Genomic DNA, 18,851 nt, shown 5'->3' on the forward strand with positions numbered 1-18,851 from the left:
AGTTTTGCCTCATTATACATCCAGGAGTGGGATTCCTGGGTCAGATAGTAATTGTATTTTTAGTTTTCTGAGAAATCTCCATGCTGTTTTCCAATGTGGCTACACCAATTTACATTCCCACCAACAGGGTAGAAAGGTTCTCTTTTTATCCCACACCCTTGTTAGCATTTGTTACTTTGTAGATTTTTTAAAATGATGGCCAGTTTGACCCATAGGAGGTGGTACTTCATTATAGTTTTAATTTGCATTTCTGTAATAATTAGTAATGTTCAGCATCTTTTCATATGCCTATTGGCTATCTATATGCCTTTTCTGAAGAAATGTCTGTTTAGGTCCTCTGCCCATTTTTTGATGTTTTTTTGTTCTTGTTGTTGAATTGTGTGAGCCGTTTGTATATTTTTGAAATTAGGCCCTTGTTGGTCACATCATTTGCATACATTTTCTCCCATTTTTTTGTTGTTTTGTTTGTAGTTTTCTTTGCTTCCCTGGTGGCTCAGACGGTAAAGCATCTGCCTGCAACGTGGGAGACCTGGGTTCGATCCCTGGGTGGGGAAGATCCCCTGGAGAAGGAAACGGCAGCCCACTCCAGTATTCTTGGCTGGAAAATTCCATAGACTGAGGAGACTGGTAGGCTACAGTCCATGGGGTCGCAAAGAGTCAGACATGACTGAGAGATTTCACTTTCACTTTCACTTTGCTGTGCAAAAGCTTATAAATTTGATTAGGTCTCATTTTTATTTTATTTCTATTGCCTTGGGAGACCTACATAAGAAAACATTGATATGACTTATGCCAGAGAATATCTTGCCTGTGATCTCTTTTAGGGGTTTTATGGTATCATGTTTTATGTTTAAGTCTTTAAGATATTTTGAGTTTATTTTTTATTTTTGTGTATGGTATAAGTATGCATTCTAACTTCAGAGATTTACATTTGACTGTCTAACATTCTTAAAGCCATTTGCTAAAGAGACTGTCTTTTTCCCATTGTATTTTTTGCCTCTTTTGTTGAGGATTGATTGACCATAGGTTACATGAAGTGAAGTGAAATCACTCAGTCCTGTCCAACTCTTTGTGACCCCACAGACTGTAGCCCACCAGGCTACTCTGTCCATGGTATTCTCCAGGCAAGAATACTGGAGTGGATTGCCATTCCCTTTTCCAGAGAATCTTCCTGACCCAGGGATCGAACCCAGGTCTCCTGCATCACAGGCAGATTCTTTACTGTTTGAGCTACAGGGAAGTCCTGACCATAGGTGTGTGGATTTATTTGGGGGCTCTCAATTCTGTTCCATTGATCCATAAGATATGTTTTTGTGCCAATGGCATGGTTTGATTACTGAAGTTCTATAGTATTGCCTGAAGTCTGAGAGGGTTATGCCTCCTGCTTTTTCTTTTTCTTCAGGATTGCTTTGAAATTCTGGGTCTTTTATGGTTTCATATAAATTTTAGGATTATTTGTACTAGGTCTGTGAACAGTGTCATGGGTAATTTGATAGGGATCACATTAAGCCCATAGGTTGCTTTGTATCATGTGTCCATTTTAACAGTATTAATTCTTCCAATTCAAGAGCATGAGATATCTTTCCATTTCTTTTAGTCATCCTCATTTCCCTTTATTAATGTTTTATAGTTCTCACCATGTAAGCCACCTTGTTGGTCAGGTTTATTCCTAAATATTTTATTTTGGGGGGTACAATTTTGAAAGGTATTGTCTTTTAACATCCCCTTTCTGATATTTCATTGTTAAAGTAGTGCAACCAACTAGTTTATGTTAATCTTGTACCCTGCTAATCTTGATACTCTTGTATCTTGCTGAATTTATCACTTCTAGTAGTTTTTGTCTGAAGTCTTCAGGGTTTTCTATATATAGTATCACGTCATCTGCATATAATGATAGTTTTACATCTTCCCTTCCAACTTGCTGTGGCTATGACTTCAATACTATGTTGAGTAGAAGAGGTGAGAGTGGACATCCTTGTCTTGGTCCAGAGTTAAATAGGAATGTTTTCAGTTTTTCAGTTGTGTATTATATTGACTGTGGGTTTGTCATACATGGCTTTTATTATGTTAAGATAGGTTCATTCTATACCCACTTTGTTAAGAGTTTTTATCATGAATGGGTGTTGAATTTTGTCAAATACTTTTTCTGTATCTATTAAGATGATCATGTGGTTTTTGCTTCTTCTTTGCTGTATTATATCTCATTGATTTTGCATATATTGAACCACCCTTGTGAACCTGGGATGAATCCCACTCAGTTGAGGTGTATGATCTCTTTTATGTATTGTTGGATTCGATTTGCTGATATTTCCTTGAGAATTTTTGCATCCATATTCATCAAAGATATTGATTTAATTTTCTTTTTTTGGTGGTGTCCTTGTCTGGTTTTGGTCTCAGGGTGATGGCGGCTTCATAGAATGTCTTTGGGAGTGTTCCTTCTTCTATTTTGGGAGAGTTTGAGAAGGGTCAGTACAAGTTCTTCTTTGTATGTTTGGCAGAATTTGCCTGGGAAATCATTTGGTCCTGGACTTTTGTTTGTATAGGGTTTTTAAAAATTGCACATTTTATTTCACTCTACTGATTGGTCTGTTCAAGTTATCTGTTTCTTCTTGATTCAGATTTGGTGGGGTGTTTGTTTCTAGAAACTTGTCCATTTCTCTAGGTTGTCAAATTTGTTGGCATATTATTGTTCATAGTATTCCCTCGTGGTTTTGTATGTTTGCGGTATCAGTTGTTATATCTGTTTTCATTTCTTACATTGTTTACTTGGGCTGTCTGTTTTCTTCTTGGTAAACCTGGCCAGAGGAATGTCAGTTTTGTTTATCCTTTCAAAAAAACACCAAGCTCTTGGTTTTACTGATTTTTTTTTCTATTGTTTTTTAATATCTTTTATTTATTGTCTCTCTGATCTCTCTATTATTTCCTTCCTTCTGCTGACTTTAGGTTTTATTTGTTCTGCTTCTTCTAATTCTTTTAAGTGTTAGGTTAGATTGTTTATTTGAGATTTTTCTTGTCTTTTGAGGAGCTCTATCACTGTGAATTTATAAGAACTGCTTTTGCTGTATCCCAGAAGGCAATGGCACCCCACTCCAGTACTCTTGCCTGGAAAATCCCATGGACGGAGGAGCCTGGTAGGCTGCAGTCTATGGGGTCACTAGGAGTCAGACACGACTGAGCGACTTCACTTTCACTTTCACATATTTTGTATGGTTGTGTTTTGTATCAAAATATTTTTAAATTTCCTCCTTGATTTCATCATTGACCCACTGGTTTTTTAATAGCATGTTTAGTCTCCATGTAATTTTTTTCTGATTTCTTTTTATGGTTGATTTCTTGTTTTCTGCTATTGTGGTTAGAAAAAATGCCGGAGATAATTTCTATTTTCAAATTTTGGAGTTATTTTGTGCCTTCTATGTGATCCATCCTAGAGAATGTTCCAAGTACATTTGAAAAGAGTGTGTATTCTGTTTGTTTTGGATGTAATGCTTTGAAAATATCAATTGGGTCTAACTGTTCTGTTGTATCACTTAGGATATCTGTTGCCTTATTGATATTCTGTCTAGAAGATCTGTCCTTTGACGTGAGTAAGATGTTAAAGTCTCCTAGTACTATTGAATTCCCATCAATTTCTCCCTTTATGGTGGTTTGCATTTGTTTTATATATTTGGGCACTGCTATATTAGGTGCATATATGTTGAGTGCAAAATCCTCTACTGTTTTGATTCTTTTATCATATAGTGCCCTTAATTATCTTTCTTAATGATCTTTATTTTAAAGTCTTATTTTGTCTGATATCTGCTTTCTTGTCATTTCCATTTGTGTGAAATATCTTTTTCCATTTCCTCATTTTCAATATATATGTGTCCTTTTTCTTAAAGTGGTTTCTTGTAAGTAGCATAATGTAGGATCTTGGTTTTTATACAATCTACCCATCTGTGTTTTTTTATTGGAACATTTAGTCCATTGACATTTAAGGTAATGATTGATAGATATGTATTATTGGTATTTAAAACCCTATTTTCTCAATGATCTTATATTTCTTCCATTCTTTTTCTCTTTCCTTTTGTGTTTTGATGACTTTGTTTTGTATTATATTCTCTTCTGTGGGCTTTTGTGAATCTTTTGTATGTTTTTGATTTGTGGTCACCTATTTTTCAGAATATTAATTCCTTCCTCTATCTATTTCCCTTAGACTGGTCATCATATAGGCTCAAACACATGCTAGGAAATGAAACTCTCTTCCCGCACATCTTATGATTTTGATGTCCTCTTTTACATCTTCATGTTCATCCTTTTGCTCTTCATTGTGGTTATCCTCAGCTTCACAAAAGTATTTTTTCCTGTAACCTGTGTACTGGCTTATTTGCTTTCCAACCCTATAGTTTTTTTTTTTTTCTATTTAGAGTAGACTTTTCAATATTTCCTTTACGATAGCTTTAGTATTGCTGTACTCATTTAGTTTTGGCTTGTCTGAGAAGTTTATTCTCTCCTTCTATTCTGAATGATAATCTTTCTGGTTATAGATTTTTCCCCTTTTAGGATTTTGAATGTATCTTGCCACTCCCTGTGGCCTGCAGCATTTCTGTTTTAAAAAAATTAGCTGATAGCTTTGCGGGGGTTCCCTTCTAATTGTTTTGTTTTCTTCTTGTTGCCTTTGGAACTCTATTTTTAACTTTTGCCATTTGCATTATAAAATGGGTTGCTGTAGATCTGTTTGGGTTCAAATTGTTTGGGACCCTCTGTACATAGATGTTTCCTTCTGTAGTTTTGGGAAATTTTTAGCCATCATTTCTATCTCCTGTTCTCTTTCTTTCCCTTGTAGGATCCCTATTATTAGTAGATTGGCACACTATATTATCCCACAAGTCTCTTATATTGCTTTTGTTTTTTGGTTTTTCAATTGGCTTTCTGTCTGCTGTTCTAATTGGGTTGTTTCTATTATTCTACCTTCCACAGCACTTATTCATTCTTTAGTATTATTCATTCTGCTATTCATTGCCTTTACCTCAGCTTTCAACAAATGAATTTTTCTTGGCTCCTCTTTATATTAATAATTTATTTCCTTTTATAGGTCTCTGCATTTATGTTGATAGCCTTTCTTAATTCCTTCCGTATTTCCATTATCTCCTTTTTGAAGTTAGTATCTATACAACTGAAAAGGTCTGTTTCACAGCTTATTCTTTCAGGAGAAATCTGAGAGTAGTTCCTCTGCTTCATTTTACTTACATCTCTCTTTGTGAGTATCAGTTCAATTCAGTTCAGTTGCTCAGTCCTGTCCTACTCTTTGTGACCCCATGAATCGCAGCACACCAGGCCTTCCTGTCCATCACCATCTACCGGAGTTCACTCAAACTCACGTCCATCAAGTCAGTGATGCCATCCAGCCATCTCATCCTCTGTCGTCCCCTTTTCCTCCTGCCCCCAATCCCTCCCAGCATCTGAGTCTTTTCCAATGAGTCAACTCTTCACATGAGGTGGCCAAAGTACTGGAGTTTCAGCTTTAGCATCATTCCTTCCAAAGAAAACCCAGGCTTGATCTCCTTTAGAATAGACTGGTTGGATCTCCTTGCAGTCCAAGGAACTCTCAAGAGTCTTCTCCAACACCACAGTTCAAAAGCATCAATTCTTCGGCGTTCAGCTTTCTTCACAGCCCAACTCTCACATCCATACATGACCACTGGAAAAATCTTAGGCTTGACTAGACAGACCTTTGTGAGTATAGGAGAAACAATTATCTACTGTGGTCTTTGGGGGTTCTTTATGTGTATAGTGTCCCTGTGTAGTTGTATGGGTTTAATAATTTTGGTGCAGCAGCTATTTTTAGTATGGATGCATGATGCCTCCTTCCTCAGAGTGTGAAAGTGAAAGTCACTCAGTCATGTCTGATTTTTTGTGACCCCATGGACTTTAGTCTGCCAGGCTCCTCTGTCCATGGATTTCTTCAAGTCAGAATACTTGAGTGGGTAGCTGTTCCCTTCTCCAGGGGATCTTCCCAACCCAGGGACTGAACCCATGTCTCTCCCATTGCAGGCAGATTCTTTACTGTCTGAGCCACCAGGAAGCCCTTCCTCAGAGTGTACTGGCCATTATCTCCTTGATAGTGGGTGTGCTGATGCAGCAGCTGGTGCCTGCTTCTGGGGTTCCTGGTGGTGGCTGCAGCTTGTGTGTGCTCCTGGAGCCCAGAAGGCTAGTGATGGGGGCTCATGACCACTCCTGTAGCCTGGGAGGTTGTGATGGCAGCTTGTGACTACTCCTGAAATCTGCAATGGTGACTCATGCCTGTTTCTAGAGCTTATGTGGGCATCACAGCACAAAGGGGAAAAGGCAATGGCAGGTCTTGCCCCTCCCCTCACTCACCTCCCAAGCAATGATTCTTGGTCTCTAAGGCAGGCCAGGCTTCCTCCTTGTACACCCTCAGTTGTGGTCACACCAGATCCATCCCCTCAGGCAGTTTCTGTGCCACCAACCTCCATCCCCTCCTCAGGTCTGACCTGCAGCATCTAGCCCCCATCCACACTGGTGGACACACCTCTCAGTCTGGGGAGTGCAGGGTGGCAACACTGATCATCTGTGCAGGTTTCCCTCTGTTCTGGCAGCCATAGACTAGTTGCTATGCTCTTCCTGATGCTCTGAAGCTCTCCTTCTGTCCCAGAAGTTCTCCCTGCCAGTATGGGAAATCCCATGGTATGAGAACCTTTCCTCTTTTGTAGCTCCCTCCCAGGGATGCAAGTCCCACCTCAATTCCTTTTTCTATTTCTTTTTCTTTTCTTTTGTCCTACACAGTTATGTTGACTCATTGGAAAAGACTCTGATGCGGAGGGATTGGGGGCAAGAGGAGAAGGGGATGACAGAGGATGAGATGGCTGGATGGCATCAGTCACTCTATGGGCGTGAGTGAGTGAACTCCGGGAGCTGGTGATGGACAGGGAGGCCTGGCGTGCTGTGATTCATGGAGTCACAAAGAGTCGGACACGACTGAACATCTGATCTGATGTATAATTTAAACAATTATGGAAGAGGAGATAATAGCATTTTTGAATTATATTTGAAACTGTATGTTATTTGTTAATTTGTTGATTTGTTCATTGATTTTAACATGGATTTATTCAGTATGTACTTTATGAGAGCTTAAAGGAGATAACCTGAGAGTTGTTTTCCATGCCTAGAAAGGAATCTCTGACACTTCGTTCTGTAGGTTGACAGAGTTGCTATATTTTACAACTCCCTCACTTACAACTCTTACCAGAACAATGAAATCATCCAACCGCTTTGTTTTGAACACACAGGACTGTGATCACAAATGTTCTCACACAGAGTATCTGTAGCCAGTCTCTGGAGACGTTGCTCCAGTCAGAAAGTCAGAACCTCATCAGCTGAAACTCATGACTGATAATGTTTGTCGGAATTTTTCACTTTTAGGTTTAGCCAACTAGTGTAAAATTAATGTGAAGGTAATTTTGCAGTCAGATCAGCAGTAGTTCTTTGGAACTCCATCAGAAAATGAGGGCATTTCCAGCTGAAGCATATCCACCCAAAATACATATTCCAGTGCAGAATCTTGTCTCTGAAAAAGGATGAAATGAATTCATGTGTGATTCTCTCATCCTGGACTCCCGTCTTCATTATAATCAAATATGCTGCTCTATGAACACTTATAAGTATTTCAAGAAAGATGGATTTTATTACAGTTATTATTTAAGATCTATCTCTTCTTTATATTTTCCTTTAGAGGATCACAGAAAATGTAGTTCTTTATGTATTTCATTCAGTTCAGTTCAGTCACTCAGTCATGTCCAACTCCTTGCAACCCCATGGACCACAGCACACCAGGCCTCTGTCCATCATCAACTCTCGGAGTTTACTCAAATTCATGTCCATTGAGTTGGTGATGCCATTCAACCATCTCATCCTCTGTTGTCCCCTTCTCCTCCTGCCTTCAATCTTTACCCACATCAGGGTCTTTTCAAATGAATCAGTTCTTTGTATCAGGTGGCCAGAGTATTAGAGTTTCAGCTTCAACATCACTGAACATCAACACTTCAACATCAACCTTACTGAAGTGAAATTTAGAAAATACCATAAATTGGACTGTAATTGAAATATGCGTATTTTCATCAACTGACTTCTATCCCTCCCACCCTTGTTTGTTCAGATCTTCCGGCAATTCATTTTTGTCTTCTAATTAAATGCGTTTATGTTTGTTTGTCATGTATTACTCCAGCCCTCTACTACAGAAGAACAAGTCTTTGTTCAGTTTTTTGGGAGTTTTCATGTCTTTCACTCAAAAAAGACTTTTAAAAATTTAAAATTTATGTTAAATTATGTAAAGTACAATATTACATATCAAATGACTTTTAATGTCCCATTTAAAAACTGCAGACCTGGTTGTGGAGGGCATCGCAATGGGCGGGGTGGGGCGTCCGTGGTCCTCCTGGAAACATGGATTCTAGGCGGTTTTGCAGAACTCTGATATCTGTGGACGCTAACATGTACTTCATTTAAAGAAATCCACGGACAAAAACATGAATCAGTTTGTACTTTGGCATTCAAATCCTAGCACTTTGGGAAAGCATCAAGTATAAGTTTTTGAAGACACTGGGGCCTACCATGATTATGTGTTCAGGATTTGAGTTTGAATCATTTCATCAAGACTTAGATCTGCTTGAAAAGCCTCAAGTCTAACCTGTATTAAAGCTCTCCTTTGAACCCTCTCACAAAAATAAAAGCTTAAGTGACTAGGAAAAAAAAAAGTTGCATAGATTTGTCTTCATTTTCTCCATGTTTAAAAAGTCTTGATCCCAAGAACACTTTATACTATTATGAGTTATTATCTCAAGACATGAAAATTCCTTTAGGGCAAAGTTCATCATTAATAGTAGTGCATATAATTTCAAATAGTCGTCTTCTTGATAACTATACTTTTAGGTGACTTTTGGTCAGATCACTTTAGAACATCATCTTTATTGCATAATGAGGCTCTGAAGTGCTCCAGTTTTCTGGCTAGGAAGATAAGTTGGTTTTATCATTTTCTCATGTTCACATTTATTAATATTACTTTCATTTCACAGATTGTTTTTCCTTCATTTCTTGCCTGCTTTTTAAAGAAGTCTTTTAAACCAAGTGTCCTTTTCTATGAGTTTTCTTAATTAAAATTAATATTTATAAATCCATTTACACAGTCAATTATGAACTACAATATAAGACAATAACATAACTGCCAACTCTTCCACATTGCATATCATTCTTTTGTAAGGAAATTCAAATACTGCATGTGATATGTGACTGATAAAGACCAAGCGAGCATGTCCTGGTCAATCAATAGACTAAATATGAATAAATATTTTTTAAGAAAAATAAATTCAGATAGTAGTTTTCATATGTTCTTTGGACACCTTCAATGAACCTAACCATTTTCTGGACCATTAGCTAGTGCTTTGTATTAGAACAGTTCATATCTGAAAAATAGGGCATGTTGATTGTTAAACTATGATTTTTTTTTTTAAGTTTTGAACATCCAAGTAGAGTCATTAAACTCTTAAATAGAAATAACAAACAATAAAATCTGACATTTATTAGGAAATATATGGCTTTCAGTAATGTGGTAATTTGAATATGAATGAAAAAATAAAATTGCCAGGAAATACAAATATTAATAGCTTTTAATTAGAACACATTTAAAGGAAGTAGAAATGAAAGGAGCAGGTTATTGAACTTATTCATAAAGAGCAAAAACTAATTTATTCTAAGTTGTTAGTATTAATACAGTCTGCAGCAATGGGCAAATCAATGTTAATTGAGTTCTAAAAGAAACCCATGCAGGTAACTTCTTTCACTATTATGAATAGTGGGTACATATGAAAAGGCAAAGCTGAAATTAAATACAATTTAATTCAGTCTCTATTACTTTCATTAACATCAAAAATGCTAGACAGACTGAATAAATCACATGTGCCTTTTATGCTGCATTTTTCCAACTCCTTATTATGCAAACTCTTGAACATGCATCAAAGTTAAAAAAAGAAAAAAATTTCAGTGACCACACCCCCCCCAAAAGCTGCTACCTAGCATCTGCCCATTACATTTTCCTATGCTTGCTCAAATATCCTATCTGTCCCTCTATTCATTAATTCACCTTATTTTCTACTCATTGAAAGAATGTTGTAAACATCTCACCAACTTCCTCAAATATTTTGCATGCATCTTATATAAAATGTACATAAAATGCACATATTTTAAGTGTATCTTCCATGAGTTTTGATAAATGCATTCACTTGTGCAGCCCAAACCTCTATCAAAACTATGGAACATTATGGTCCATCCATTCCAGAAAGTTACCTCATTATCATTTCATGCTCTCTATGCTTTCTCCATACCTTTCACTATGGATCTCTTCCTTCTGACTATTCCTAAATTATGTCCCTCTATAATTAATCTAGTAAGTAAGTAGTTTAGATGACTAGTATTTAGTTAGTAAAATATTTGAGTTCTGTAAGACACTGTAGTAAATTAATACAACCCAGGGAATGGGGTCATTTGAACTTCCCCACTTAACTCATGGGTCAGAAGTTTACTTGGTCACTTGGACTTAATGACTGGCATCTGAAGCAGAGAGTGTGAAGTAGTCATGTGGGACTGAGCGCTCAACTTGTGGGATCTGATGCTATCTTCTTTGGCTAGATAGTGTGAGAATTGAGTTGAATTGCAGGACACCCAGCTTGTGTTGGAGAATTGCCTGTTGGTATGGGGGAAAGCCTCGTGACACATTCACACATTGGGAATTGGTGCTGTTGCTCAGTCGCTAAGTTGTGTCCAAGTCTTTGCAAACTCATGGACTGAAATACGCAAGGCTCTTCTGTTCCCCACTGTCTCTCGGAGTTTGCTCAGATTCATATCCATTGAGTTGGTGATGCTATCTAAGCCATTTCATCCTCTGTTGCTCCTTTCACCTTTTTGCCTTCAATCTTTTCCTGCATCAGGGTCTTTTCCAGTGACCAATGAATATTCAGAGTTGATTTCCTTTAGGATTGACTTGTTTGACCTCCTTGCAGTCCAAGGGACTCTCAAGAGTCTTCACCACCGCCACATTTCAGAAGCATCAATTGTTCAGCACTTAGCCTTCTTTACAGTCCAACTCTCACATCTGTATATGACTACTAGAAAAACCATAGTTTTCATTATATGGACCTATCTCAACAAAGTGATGTCTCTGCTTTTTAAAATGCTAAGTTGGTGGTGGTTTAGTCGCTAAGATGTGTCCAACTCTTGCAACCCCATAGACTGTAGCCTGCCCAGGCTCCTCTGTCCAAGGGATTCTCCAGGCAAGAATACTGGAGTGGGTTGTCATTTCCTTCTCCAGGGGATCTTCTGAACCCAGGAATTGAACCCAGGTCTCCTGCATTGCAGGCAGATTCTTTACCAACTGAGCTACAAGGACAGCCCTAAAATGCTAAGTTAGTCATAGCTTTTCTTCCAAGGAGCAGACATCTTTTAATTTTACAGCTGCAGTCACTGTCAGCAGCAATATTGGAGTCCAAGAAAAGAAAATCTGTCACTGCTTCCCTGTTTTCTGCTTCTGTTTGCCATGAAGTGATGGAACCGAATGGCATAACCTTCATTTTTTGAATGTTGAGTTTTAAGCCAGTTTTTTCACTCTCCTCTTTCACCTTCATCAAGAAACTCTTTCGTTCCTCTTCCCTTTCTGCCATTAGACTGGTATCATCTGCATATCTGAGGTTGGTTATATTTCTCCTGGCAATCTTGATTCCAGCCTGTGGTTCATCCAGCTTGGCATTTCACATAATGTACTCTGTATAGAAGTTAAATAAGCATGGTAGCAATATACAACCTTGACATACTCCTTTGCCAGTTTTGAACCAGTTCCATGTCCTGTTCTAACTGTTGCTCCTTGACCTGCATACAGGTTTCTCAGGAGGCAGGTAAGGTGATCTGGTATTCCCATCTCTTTAAGAATTTTCCACAGTTTATTGTGATCCACAACAGTCAAAGGCTATAGCATAGTCAATGCAGCAGAAGTAGATGTTTTTCTGGAATTCCCTTGCTTTCTCCATTATTCAGTGAATGTTGGCAATTTGATCTCTGATTTCTGCCTTTTCTGAATCCAGATTGTACATCTGAAAGGTCTCAGTTCACATATTGCTGAAGTCTAGCTTGAAGGATTTTGAGCATAACCTTGCTAGCATGTGAAATGAGCTCAGTTGCATGGTAGTTTGAACATTTTTTGGCATTGCCTTTCTTTGGGATTGTAATGAAAACTGACCTTTTCTAGTCCTATGGACACTGCTGGGTTTTCCAAATTTTCTGACGTGTTGAGTGCAGCACTTTAACCACATCATCTTTAAGGATTTGAAATAGCTCAGCTAGAACTCCATCACCTCCACTAGCTTTGTTCTTAGCAATGCTTTCTAAGGTCCACTTGACTTCACACTCCAGGATGTCTGGCTCTAGGTGAGTGACCACACCATAGTGGTTATCCAGGTCATTAAGAACTTTTATGCATATTTCTTCTGTGTATTTTTGACACCTCTTCTAAATCTCTTTTGCTTCTGTTCAGTCCTTACCATTTCTGTCCTTTATCATGCCCATCTTTGCATGAAATGTTTCCTTGGTATCTCTTATTTTGTTGAAAACTCTCTAGTCTTTCCCATTCTATTGTTTTCCTCTATTTCTTTGCATTGTTCATTTAAAAGGGCTTCCTTACCTCTCCTTGCTATTCTCTGGAACTCTGCATTCAGGTGGGTATATTTTTTTCAGTCTCCCTTGCCTTTCACGTCTCTTCTTTCTACAGCTATTTGTAAAGCCTCCTCAGACATCACTTTGTTTTTTTTTTAAATTTTATTTTATTTAACTTTACAATATTGTGTTGGTTTTGCTATATATCAAAAAAATCTGCCACAGGTATACATGTGTTCCCCATCCTGAATCCTCCTCCCTCCTCCCTCCCCATACCATCCCTCTGGATCGTCCCAGTGCACCAGCCCCAAGCATCCAGTATCGTGCATCGAACCTGGACTGGTGACTCACTTCATATATGATATTATACATATTTCAATTCCATTCTCCCAAATCATCCCACCCTCTCCCTCTCCCACAGAGTCCAAAAGACTGTTCTATACATCAGTGTCTCTTGCTGTCTCATATACAGGGTTATTGTTACCATATTTCTAAATTCCATATATATGCTGTATTGTATATATGTATTGTAATATGCTGTATTAGTATACTGTATTGGTGTTTTTCTTTCTGGCTTACTTCACTCTGTATAATAGGCTCCAGTTTCATCCACCTCATTAGAACTGATTCAAATGTATTCTTTTTAATGGCTGAGTAATACTCCATTGTGTATATGTACCATAGCTTTCTTATCCATTCATTTGCTGATGGACATCTAGGTTGCTTCCATGTCCTGGCTATTATAAACAGTGCTGCGATGAACATTGGGGTACACATGTCTCTTTCAATTCTGTTTTCCTCAGTGTGTATGCCCAGCAATCACTTTGGTTTTTGCATTCTCTTTCTTTGGAACGGTTTTGGTCACTGCCTCCTGTACAGTGTTAGGATCTCTGTTCATTGTTCTTCAGGCACTCTGTCTTTCAGATCTAACCCCTTAAACATATTTGCCCCTCCACTATATAATCTTAAGGGTTTTGATTTAGGTCATACCTGAATGACCTAGTTGTTTTCCCTATTTTCTTCAATTTAAGCCTGAATTTTGCAATAAGGAGCTCATGATCTGAGCCATAGTCAGCTCTAGGTCTTACTTTTGCTGACTGTATAGAGCTTTTCCATCTTTGGCTGCAAAGAATATCTGGTTTCGGTATTGACCGCCTGGTGATGGCCATGTGGAGAGTCATCTCTTGGATGTTTGGAAAAGGGTATTTGCTATGACCAATACGAGAAACTCCATTAGCCCTTGCCCTGCATTATTTTGTACTCCAAGGCCAGTCTTGCCTGTTATTTGTGGTATTTCTTAACTTCTACCTTTTATATTTCAATCCCCTATGATCAAAAGGACAACTTTTTATTTATTTATTTATTTGGTGTTAGTTCTAGAAGATGTTGTAGATCTTTACAGACCCATTCAATTTCAGCTTCTTTGGCATCAGTGGTTGGGGCATTGTTATTCAGTTACTAAGTTGTTTCTGACTCTCTATGACCCCATGAACTGCGGTACACCAGGCTTCCCTGTCCTTCACCATATCCTGGAGCTTGCTCAACTTCATGTCCATTGAGTTGGTGATGCCATCCAATCATTTCATTCTCTGTAATCCCCTTCTCTTCCTGCCTTGGATCTTTCCCAGCATCAGGGTCTTTTCCAGTGAGTTGAATCTTCATGTCACGTGGCCAAATATTGGAACTTCAGCTTCATAGATTGGGGCATAGACTTGTTTTACTGTGATGTTAAACATTTTGCCTTAGAAATGAACTGAGATCATTCAGTTGTTTTTAGGTTGCATCCACGTACTGCATTTTGGACTCTTCTATTGACTATGATCAGATCAGATCAGATCAGTCACTCAGTCGTGTCCGATTCTTTGCGACCCCATTAATCACAGCACGCCAGGCGTCCCTGTCCATCACCAACTCCCGGAGTTCACTCAGACTCACGTCCATCGAGTCAGTGATGCCATCCAGCCATCTCATCCTCTGTCGTCGCCTTCTCCTCTTGCCCCCAATCCCTCCCAGCATCAGAGTCTTTTCCAATGAGTCAACTCTTCGCATGAGGTGGCCAAAGTACTGGAGTTTCAGCTTTAGCATCATTCCTTCCAAAGAAATCCCAGGGCTGATCTCCTTCAGAATGGACTGGTTGGACCTCCTCGCAGTCCAAGGGACTCTCAAGAGTCTTCTCCAACACCACAGTTCAAAGGCATCAATTCTTCAGTGCTCAGCCTTCTTCACAGTCCAACTCTCACATCCATACATGACCACAGGAAAAACCATAGCCTTGACTAGATGGACCTTTGTTGGCAAAGTAATGTCTCTGCTTTTGAATATGCTGTCTAGGTTGGCCAGAACTTTCCTTCCAAGGAGTAAGCGTCTTTTAATTTCATGGCTGCAGTCACCATCTGCAGTGATTTTGGAGCCCAGAAAAATAAAGTCTGACACTGTTTCCACTGTTTCCCCATCTATTTCCCATGAAGTGATGGGACTAGATGCCATGATCTTCGTTTTCTGAATGTTGAGCTTTAAGCCAACTATTTCACTCTCCACTTTCACTTTCATCAAGAGGCTTTTTAGTTCCTCTTCACCTTCTGCCATAAGGGTGGTGTCATCTGCATATCTGAGCTTATTGATATTTCTCCTGGCAATCTTGATTCCAGCTGTTTCTTCCAGTCCAGCGTTTCTCATGATGTACTCTGCATGTAAGTTAAATAAACAGGGTGACAATATACAGCCTTGACGAACTCCTTTTCCTATTTGGAATCAGTCTGTTGTTCCATGTCTGGTTCTAACTGTTGCTTCCTGACCTGCATACAAATTTCTCAAGAGGCAGATCAGGTGGTCTGGTATTCCCATCTCTTTCAGAATTTTCCACAGCTTATTGTGATCCACACAGTCAAAGACTTTGGCATAGTCAATAAAGCAGAAATAGATGTTTTTTTGGAACTCTCTTGCTTTTTCCATGATCCAGCAGATGTTGGCAATTTGATCTCTGATTCTTCTTCCTTTTCTAAAACCAGCTTGAACATCAGGAAGTTCATGGTTCACATATTGCTGAAGCCTGGCTTGGAGAATTTTGAGCATTACTTTACTAGCGTGTGAGATAAGTGCAATTGTGCGGTAGTTTGAGCATTCTTTGGCATTCCTTTCTTTGGGATTGGAATGAGAACTGACCTTTTCCAGTCCTGTGGCCACTGCTGAGTTTTCCAAATTTGCTTACATATTGAGTGCAGCACTTTCACAGCTTCATCTTTCAGGATTTGGAATAGCTCAACTGGAATTCTATCACCTCCACTAGCTTTGTTCGAAGTGATGCTTTCTAAGGCCCACTTGACTTCACATTCCAGGATGTCTGGCTGTAGGTCAGTGATCACACCATCATGATTATCTGGGTCATGAAGACCTTTTTTGTACAGTTCTTCTGTGTATTCTTGCCATCTCTTCTTAATATCTTCTGCTTCTGTTAGGTCCATACCATTTCTGTCCTTATTGAGCCCATCTTTGCATGAAATGTTCCTTTGGTATCTCTGATTTTCTTGAAGAGATCTCTAGTCTTTCCCATTCTGTTGTTTTCCTCTATTTCTTTGCATTGATTGCTGAAGAAGGCTTTCTTATCTCTTTCTGCTATTCTTTGGAACTCTGCATTCAGATGTTTATATCTTTCCTTTTCTCCTTTGCTTTTCACTTCTATTCTTTTCGGAGCTATTTGTATGGCCTGCCCAGACAGTCATTTTGCTTTTTTTGCATTTCTTTTCCATGGGGATGGTCTTGATTCCTTTCTCCTGTACAATGTCACGAACCTCATTCCATAGTTCATCAGGCACTCTATCTATCAGATCTAGGCCCTTAAATCTATTTCTCACTTCCACTGTATAATCATAAGGGATTTGATTTAGGTCATACCTGAATGGTCTAGTGGTTTTCCCTACTTTCTTCAATTTAAGTCTGAATTTGGCAATAAGGAGTTCATCGTCTGAGCCACAGTCAGCTCCTGGTCTTGTTTTTGCTTACTGTATAGAGCTTCTCCATCTTTGGCTGCAAAGAATATAATCAATCTGATTTCGGTGTTGACCATCTGGTGATGTCCATGTATAGAGTCTTCTCTTGTGTTGTTGGAAGAGGGTGTTTGTTATGACCAGTGCATTTTCTTGGCAATTTGTTGACTATGAAGGCTACTCCATTTCTTCTAAGGGATCCTTGCCCATAGTAGTAGATATAATGGTCATCTAAATTAAAATCACCCATCCCCATCCATTTTATTTCACTGATTCCTATGATGTTGATGTTCACTCTTGCCATCTCTGACCACATCCAGTTTACCTTGATTCTTGGACCTGACATTCTGGGATCCTATGCAGTATTGTTCTTACAGCATCAGACTTTAACCACCAGATACACACACAATATAGCATCATTTCTGCTCTGGCCCAGCTTCTTTCTTTCTGGAGATATTAGTAATTGCCTTTTGCTCTTCCCCTGGATACCTGAGGACCTGTGGGGCTCATCTTCTGGTGTTATATCTTTTTGCCTTTTCATACTTTCCATGGGATCTCTAAACAAGAATACTGGAGTAGGTTGCCATTTCTTCCTCCAGTGGACCAGATTTTGTCAGAACTCTTCACTGTTACCTGTCTGTTTTGAGTGGCCCTGCATGGCAATGCTTCATTGAGTTATGTAAGCCCCATTGCCATGACAGGCTGTGATCCATGAAGGGGGCCTACTTCACATATGATGTTTTTCCACCACAATGCTGTATACTTCTAAAAGTGAGTGCCAATTAAAAAGGTACTACCATACATTCAACTAGCTGATGTTTCATTTACCAAAGACATTAACAATATCTCTCTAATTAAAATAAAAATATAAAAATATTTCAAATTGTACTTATAAAATATTTACACACCTTTCGAATAATTGAGTAAAACTTGAAAAATTCTTAAAGTGAAAAACAGTTTCTTTGACGAGAGTTTGGGTTTACTTGGAGGTGGAGTGGAGCATCAGGCAACTTCCATCAAATTTCAGAGAGCTAGAGAGCTATCAGCATTGTGGATGAACCCTGGTCCCATTTCTTGTTCTTCACGTGGTTGATTATCTTACAAATTTAGATCCAATTATGGGATTGCTAACTAGCTCAATACCAGCCATAGAGTAGATATCATAAATCATTGTTAAGTGGAATAAAACAAGTGAATACAACAGAATGAATAAAGTGGAAACTAATGTTTCCTAAATATTGGTGTTTGGGAATGTGACTAGCAAAATGCTAAATATTTTAAATTTATCACCTTGTGTTTTATGAAAAAAATCTTGCAAGTTATATATCCTTAACTAATGCTTTGTACTTGGTAAATGCTCAATACATGACTGTACTGATGAAATGTGCAAGCTTTAATTTACTAAGGGGTTTTAATCCCCAGAAACATCAGAGCAGCAACTGGATTATTCATCTGCAGTAGGTTTAGCAATAACCTTTTTATATCTCCAAATTCTCTTTGTCTGGAACAGAAAGGCCTAGCTCAGGTAACTGTTTATGAATATAAACCATTGGCATTTGATAATCAGTTATTGCTCTATTATTCTAAAAACTGGAAAAATTAGCAACTATATTTCAGGGTCAAATTTTTTCTATTATAATTTGTAAGTAGAAAAGCAATTGAATTTCTATTAAGTGGGACATTTAAGTTAAAGACATTAAATTTTAATCTGTTGCAGAAGTACAATAACAATTTATAAGGATATATATCTTTAGAAACCAAGCTGAGAAGTGAATTTTAATCAAAATTGAGACCAGATCTAGACTTCCAGTATAAAATGACATTTATGTAGAACAAGTGGAAGAGACTTTCCCAATTTTCTATTTAAACACCATTAACAAACGGAGGGGAAAAAGCCAGCAAAAAGGCAAAATAAACAACTGAATAGGCAGAATAACACTAACCAAAAAACATTACACGATTACCACAAACTGTTAAACATTTATCAAAATCTGGAAGTAATTTTCACTAAGTGTAAAGCTGATGACTGCTCTTATTCATGCAGTCACTCAAGAAATATTTATTAAGCACTGTCCTGCAGCAAAATGGGAAATCCCTGAGGGATTTCGGGCCTGCAGGCTACTTATAGGACATTTTATAATGATTGCTGATTGCAGATGAGGACAGGAGTTTGTTTTG

Source organism: Bos javanicus, chromosome 6 (genome assembly GCF_032452875.1).
Source record: "Bos javanicus breed banteng chromosome 6, ARS-OSU_banteng_1.0, whole genome shotgun sequence".
NCBI classification, from domain to species: domain Eukaryota; kingdom Metazoa; phylum Chordata; class Mammalia; order Artiodactyla; family Bovidae; genus Bos; species Bos javanicus.